The sequence below is a fragment of the Neofelis nebulosa genome, chromosome 4 (assembly GCF_028018385.1).
Source record: "Neofelis nebulosa isolate mNeoNeb1 chromosome 4, mNeoNeb1.pri, whole genome shotgun sequence".
In the NCBI taxonomy this organism is placed as follows: Eukaryota; Metazoa; Chordata; class Mammalia; order Carnivora; family Felidae; genus Neofelis; species Neofelis nebulosa.
Window position 1 is genome coordinate 138,488,385 of NC_080785.1, and position 8,271 is coordinate 138,496,655.

Below are 8,271 nucleotides of genomic sequence, written 5' to 3' on the forward strand. Positions count from 1 at the left end.
GAAAACCAATGTCAGCACTCTGGTTTGTACAAGAATTTTAACATTCTTTTCTCCTATGAGTACATTAGGCCCAGGATGGAATGGATCACACACATCTAGAGAAGGAGAAGTATCCATAACTGATCGGCCTCTCCCTGCCCCAGCTGCAGACATTGTGTTCCCCCATCATGTTCAGTTTGCATCCTCAGATAAGGCTGCATGATAACATCACTTGGGAATTCTCTGCCTGGTTTTTGTTTTGTTTTATTCTCATTTTCGAGACAGAGGCTTAAAGAAAAATCGTTTCATGAACTTGTGTTTGTTTTGTTTTTTTGTGCTAGTTTTTGTTTTAGGTTGGAGCAAACAGAATTGATTTCCCAAGCTGTAAAAAGAGAGAGAGAGAGAGAGAGAGAGAGAGAGAGAGAGAGAGAGAGAGAGACTCCTTGCAAATGCTTAATTATTGAGGTTTGATTAATACATATAACTGAACTTGGGATGTGGTAGCAGCCACTTGGTATTCATAACCCAGCCTATGACCTGGGAAGGTTGAGAGAGGTTATTCCACACAAGGAGGAAGGGGAAGGTACTGTTAGTTGTTGACCAGTGGCTACTTGGGCAGGATCTGATAGAATCTAGATTCACAACTTTTTTTGATGGATTTGGAGAGTGGGGGTGGCTTGTAAGTGTTTGACTGACTCTCAGGTATCCTTTGCCTCTTTACATCCAGTAGGGCTATAAACACACAAACTTATGACAGAGTTTCAGGCAATGGGTTCTTACTGAGTGCCTCTAACGTATCAGGCACAGGAACGTGTGCAGAAGGGACCGGATCTGACATGTTCCTTTGTCCTTACTACAGAGTCTAGTGGGGAAGACTGGTCATCACTGATGGTCACACACATCAACACAGTGTCCCCAGCTGTGGAGACGTCATGAGAGAGAAAGTAGCCCAAGAAGAAGGGAGATAAGGAGGTGCTCTGCCTGAGGTAGTGAGGGTGGCCTCCCTGTGGATTTGGTTCTTCACTTGACCCTTGGAGGCATCAGCCAATTGGGAAAGGAGAACTGAGGATGGGGAACATCCTGCACAAAGACGGGGAAGTGCCAGACCCATTCAAGGAACTGAAATAATGCCATTGCAGGTGGAACAGAAAACAAGGAGGTAGAGGAAGAGACTGGGATGGAGGGGCGCGAGGAGGAAAGCCATGATGCCACCCAGGCATTTGAGCTTTGGATGCTTATGGTCTTGTCCAAAGGACAATGGAAGCCATTCAAGGTGTTTAAATTGGAGAGGACGTATAATCCAACTTAGAAACCATGGTTGTTGGCAGAATGAATTATATGAACAATAGTACAAACTGGAAAACAAGTCCATAAGTATGCAAGAGTGCTAATGACCCATGTAATAACCATTTTTCCCTTCTACATTAGAACTCTGATTTTATTCTAGTTGGTGATAAGATTGTATCTCCCTAACCCCTTGGAGCTGTGAGTGAACAATGAGATGTAACTAAGCAAGTGAAGTTTTTAGTTAAGGCTTCTGAAAACTCTCTGAGAGAAACTGACTTAGCTAGGAGGAGGCCTTTTTGCATTTCACCTCCTTCCCCCATCCTGATGCCTGGAATGCAGATATGATGGCTGGAGTTTCAGCAGCCATTGTGGGTCATGGGCTGATCAGATATGATAATGACTTGGACCAGGGAAGTGGCAGAGGGGATGAAATGGTGGGGGAGTGGGAAGAGGAGGGCATGTCTAGTCAAGTTTCCCCTGAGAGGGAATGCTTGCATAGCGTTTTGAAAGACAAGAATGATTTGATTAAGAAACATCGGGGTAGCTATTAACATTTGTTGCTGTTTTTTAGAAGTTTGGCTTTGTGTTGATCTCAACATACACGAAGAAGACTAGGAGTTGGAATGGTAGCTTATGGGGGCATCTGCATGGCTCAGTCAGTTAAGTGTCGACTCTTGATTTCCACTCATGTCATGATCTTACAGTTTGTGAGTTTGAGCCCCGCCTCAAGCTCTGCACTGACAGAACAGAGCTTGCTTGGGATTCTGTCTCTCTCACTCTGCCTTCCTGGCTCACTCTCTCTCACATGCATGTGCTTTCTCTCTCCCTCTCTCTCTCTCTCAAAATAAATAAACATTAAAAGAAAAGAAAATGGTAGCTCATGATCTTGTCCAACTCTATGATATATTCTATTTGGACAACACTGGGTTTAAAAAATTCTTAATACCTTGCCAAGGTTTAAAAATGAGCGTTGGTAGAAGAATTGGCTTGGAGGGAACTCTCTGGAAGATCTCCCGCATTGCGACCCTACTGGTACAAGGCAAGAGGGTGAGCTAAGTAGTGACTGCCTCACTTGTTCATCTGCATTTCCCCTTGGCTCACTCCCGGCTGACCTTCCCTGCCCGGCCCCGGCCCTGTGTGCACTTGAGTTTTCAGCCCCAAACGAAGGTACCCTGCCATCGTGAGTGGTGGGAAACTCCCTATGCTGGCACTCTCCAAAGGCAAGGAGGTGGGAACAAAGAGTTAACTGCGTTTCAAGAATGCAGTACAGATGGATTAGGACTGTCACCCTGTTGTGCACAGTCTTAGAGTGGTTGCAGACGAGGTCAGAAGGATGCACAGAAGCCAGACTGGGGAAGCTGTGTGGGCTCAGGTGTGGGGTTTGAACATTTTCTGGAAAATGGTGGGGAACCATGCAGGACTGAGACATGTGAGCGCCTTAATCACGTAAGTTTTCCCCTTTACCTGTTGAAAGCTGAAGAATGTATTGGATGAGACTGTGTCATTGCTGTAAGTAATCACCATTTTGTGTATAGTTTACTAGTTTGTACATTTTTTTAAGTTTATTTATTTATTCTGAGAGCAGGATCGAGAATGGGGAAGATGAGGGGCAGAGAGAGAAGGAGAGAGAGAACCCCAAGCAGGCTCCATGCTGTCGGCACAGAGCCCGACAAGAGGCTCGAACTCATGAACTGTGAGATCATGACAGGAGCCAAAATAAAGAGTCAGACACTTAACCGACTGAGCTACCCAGGAACCCCTGGTTTGTGCGTTTTTATTTGACTTTCATTTGACTTCAAGAGTCAGGTATTGTATATACTTATTTTAAATACCAGGAAACTGACATTCAGCAAGGAAACAAAAATTGCCCAAAGTCATATACTACATGACAGAACCAGGACTTCTAAGACCAAAGCCCAGGTGATTTTTGTCCCAGGACCTAGTTTGTAAGACAAAAGATGAAAACCTGATGGATTTCAGTAATGAATTAGTAATCAATGAAAAAGAAATATTTTAAAAATTGAGATGATGAAATAGACCTATTTCATTATCCTGAAGCCTACTTTTCTTCATTTCCATACTATTAATCACAGTGTCACCGTAATAGTCTTGGTGGCCTTTCATTTGTCCTTCGTCCATGTAGTTCGCTTTTTTTTTTTTTTTTAAGAGAATAAGAGAGACAGAGAGTGAGCAGGGGAGGAGCAGAGAGAGAGAGAGAATCCCAGGCAGGCTCCACGCTGTCAGCGCAGATCCTGACATGGGGCTTGCGCTCAGGAACCGTGAGATCATGACCTGAGCTGAAATCAAGAGTCTGACACTTAACTGACTGAGCCACCCAGGTGCCCCCTTGTGTGTCGCTTTCCAAAGACCCTCCCACCCACTTCAGTTCCCTTTGCTTCTGACTCTCTCTGTGCTTCTCTTTCATTCTCTCTAGGCCTGTTCTTCCAGTGAGCTCTGTGCACACTCAAATATGTAAGTTTCTCCAGCATCCCTCATTTGCCCATTGTAGCTACCAACCCACCATAACTGTACGTTACTGGCCCTGTGCCTCGCCTCTCATGCTGACCCTTAGGGTCCACCCGTATCTAGGACTCTGCGAACTGGGAGACGTACTTTGAGAGGTCACTCCAATTGTCTGGGCTGGCCGAGTTAAGCAGGAGAGTCAGAACCACCCAGGTGGCCCTGACCTCCAGGAAAGGGCATTCCACAGCTGCCTGGGGCGTCCTGTTCAGGGATCTGTCCACACTGGCACTCAGGAAGCTTTCTCAATCATTCACCTAAGTCATACCATGCATATTTGGCAAGGACAGTGGCCATTCATGCCGGCCTCTCCCTGTCTTCACTTCTTTTCCAGAAATAAAAGCTTGGCCTTCCCCAGCCATACACACCCTCTACTCTGCTCCTCCAGGGAATGAGAAATTTGGCTCAGGAATCTACTCAGGGCTCCCAGCTTGAGCTGGCCATCTGGCATGACTGCTGCTTCCAAATTATGTTCACATCCATGGATAACCAAGTGGATTATCTCCAAGAATCATCTTCTCAGTGAGAAGAGAGGAGGCGGGGAAAATATCACGTTCATTTGCTTGCTCTGAAAAGACCGTGGACATCAGTTATTTGCCATGGCTGGCAATAACACTCAGTTGCTGGTCTGCAATGCAAAGCCTAAATCAGGCTTATTAGTGTGGAACTAAAAGGCCCTGGAGGGCAGCCAGCATTTCCAGAACTGGCATTCATTGCAGTCTGGCGCAGCCATGGAACTGACAGGCCCCAGCTTGGGAAAGGTCAGTAAGGGCTTAGGGCACCCCAAATGCTCGCTGACCCATTAACCACCGCAGGTGTAATTAAGATACAGGTCCTTCCATTTCTGGATGGCATCTGCTGTTGACAAGTGGTTCAGAGAATGAAAGGTAATGTTTAATAATTAGCCCAAGCAAAACATCATCAGGGAGGCAAATCTGGGAGGATGTCTAGCCGGCCTCCCTTCCCCAAGGAAGAGAACAATGTCTAGGCCTATCCCGCCCAAGAGTCTCTGCTCATAAACTCGAAACTAACAGCCTTTCCTTAGTTTCCCTTCGATCGCAATCAGGTACCATCCACCCCACCTCCAGCGACTGTTTGGCAACGTCTGACATTTGGTCACCAAAACTGGGGGCAGGGAAGTGGTGCTACTGGTATTTATTGGGTAGCCAACGATGTTGCTAAACATCTACAGTGCACAGGATGGACCTCACGGCAAAAAAAGAAAAAAAGAAAAAAAAAATCACCCAGCTCAAAATATCAATGGAGCTGGTGTCAAGAAACCTTGCCATACATCAACATGATTTCTACTCCGAGCCTTCCTTTCTGCTGGCAAGACGATTAATGTCACTTCTGACTGGGGTTTTAACCCACGGCTGTGCCATAGTTTTGGGGGCTCGGGCTGAGCCTGGGGTGGGTAGGGAGTGCTATGCCTGGAAGGGGGAATCTTTGGGGAGGCAGCCAAGGCCTGACATTCAGCCCCTGTTCCCTTCTCCGCCAGATAGTTAAATGGCTCCAGAATCTGCAGGCTTTTCTCTTCTGCTGCCCGTAACTTAGGCACAGCCCTTGATCTAGCCCTTCCCCCTGCCTGTTTTGCCACCGCCTTCACTTAGAAATCTTGCTTCCTCCTGGCACTGCGGAAATTTCCTAAATTCCGTCCAACACAAGAAACTGCCCAGGCCACTTCGAGGGTCTTCATTGGCACCTAGCTCATTTAAGCTCCTTGCTTGAACAAAGGGAAGGCAAGGAATAGGACAGAATGGGAGGGGGAAAGAATTAACCTCTCAAAATATTACCAGTAGTCACAAAGGCAACGGTGAAGTCACATGAAGCAACTTGCACCATCCCTGACCCGGGTCTCTCAGAGATAGCCGAGGCTCCTTGCCCTCTTCCCAGGGTACCGCTCGCCATGTCTGTGGGTAACGTGAAGTCATCCCTTGTGCCGGCCTCAGTTACCCCTTCACACTTAAGGTCTCAGCCCTGGAGAAAGTTTCTTGTAAACACTTCCACGTTGGCCTAAGAGGAAAATGTTTAAATTTTGTGTTCTCACTGATGAGGGCTGACCTGGCTGTGCGAGAGTCACCCTAAGAGTTTGTTTTCAGCACCAAAAATTCATCTCAGGAGTGATCTGACAGCATCTGTTGAAATTACAACTAAGCATACCCTTGGACCCAGTAATCTCCTGGGATTCTATCCTGTGGAAATAAAAAGATTTTGATATATGAGCATGTTTGCAGAGGCAAGATGAATATAGGAGAAAGAAAAAAAACAACTCTGTAAGTCCATCACTAGAGGAATGAATTGGGCAGTGAATTAACCATGTGTGATGGTTAATTCTATGTGCCTGCTTGTCTTGGCCACAGTGCCTAGATGTTTGGTCAAACATCTTCTGGATGTTTCTGCAAAGGTATTTTTGGATGAGATTTGCATTCAAACAGGTGGGCTTTGAGTAAAGCAGATTACTCTCCGTAATGTGAGTGACCGTCTTCCCTAATGCTCCAGGGACTAACTGCCCATAGCAAGAGAGAATTCAGCCGGCAGACTACCTTTGGGTTTGGACCCCAGCTCTTCCCTGGGTCTCCAGCCTCCCAGCCTATTCTGCAGATTTTGGACTAAGCTTACTTAGTCCTATGAGCCAATCGCTTAAATTCTGTCCTTCCCCCCCCATTCTCCCCCATCCTGTTGGTTTTGTTTCTCTGGAGAACCCTAATTAATACACCACGAAACATTATGCATCTTTGAGTTATGTCATCACCTAGGGACCTGGGGAATTGCCATGATGTATTAGGCGGAAATAAAGCAATATACAGAGATTTATGTAACAGAAGCAATAGCCGAGAACGTGTGTGTATGGTAGCCTATATGTATAAGCACAGAGATGCGTGCAAGAAAATGTGACATGTTGTAGCAGTGGTGACCTGGAAGGGGAGTAAGGAGGTAAACTAAAAAACCAGGGTGAACTAGAAAAATGCTCAATGAAAAGCGTAGAATATAAGAATAGAATCAGATTCTATATGATAACATGAAAAATACAAAAATACTAAATATAAATATGGCCACAGGCAGGGGTTACAAGTAGACTTGAAAAAAAAACGAAACAATTCTGGGGCGCCTGGATGACTCAGTCGGATCAGCGTCCGATTCTTTTTTTTTTTTTTTTTTTTTAACGTTTATTTATTTTTGAGACAGAGAGAGACCCAGCATGAACGGGGAAGGGGCAGAGAGAGAGGGAGACACAGAATCGGAAGCAAACTCCAGGCTCCGAGCCATCAGCCCAGAGCCCGACGCGGGGCCCGAACCCGCGGACCGCGAGATCATGACCCCAGCCGAAGTTGGACGCTCAACCGACCGAGCCACCCGGGCGCCCCAGCGTCCGATTCTTAATTTTAGCTCAGGTCATGACCTCACTGTTGGTGAGATCGAGCCCTGCCTCAGGCTCTGCGCTGACAGTGTGGAGCCTCCTTGGGATTCCCTCACTCTCTCTCTCTCTCTGTTCCTCCCCTGCTTGTACTCTCTCTCTCAAATTAAATAAACTTTTAAAAACATTTAATAAATTAAAAAAAAATTGTGTGTTCTTAGCTTGGGAGGTAGAGCTACTCTTTTACTCAAATTTCTCATTCTTTAATATCATAGGGGCATCTAAGTGGCTCATTCGGTTGGGCATCTGACTTCGGTTCAGGTCATGATCTCACAGCTGGTTCATGAGTTCGAGCCCCGCATCGGGCTCTGTGCGGACAGCTCAGAGCCTGGAGCCTGCTTCGGATTCTGGGTCTCCCTCTCTCTCTGCCCCTCCCCTGCTCATGCTCTGTCTGTCTCAAATAAACATTAAAAATAATTTAATATGACAATTAAAAAAAAAACACCAGGCTCTCAGATCCAAGACCCAGTTACTTCATTTTGGCAAGGCAGCAAGAAGACGGGACACCAGAGGATCTGTAGTTTTAAAATAAAGGTCCCAGCATGATTCTTGGTGCACAGCCAGGCTTGGGGACTGCTTGTGTGCATGGGGGTACACGTCTAGGGGATCCCATTAGAGAGGCAGGGAGGGTTTTCACAGATCATCTCCTGAGGACCCCATGCTTCTATTTTGGGGTCTTCCTTCTGGTGACAGCCTCGTAGAGAGCCCTGAATCTACAGTGAACTTCACTCTTATCCCATACCTAAGCCCAGTGCCGAAAGCTTAGCCCCAGTATCACACTCTGAGTAGATCACAAGAATCGATGTCGTATGGACATTTTAGGACTGGAAAGATCCTTAAACTTCAGCTTAAGGCCTCAAACCCACAAAATCATTTCCTGGCCCACAAAGCCCGGGCGTCCTCCTCAGGAATGGCCTTGGCTCATGGAGAAGACACGTATAAGGTATATATGTCCATGCATTTAGGTTCCTACGCCTCTTGAGTTGATGGCTCAGCCATGGCCATGGGGACTCAGGAATCCTGAGTATGTGACACAAGTGAGGTGTAGAAGGAGGGAAGTGATACTCCGT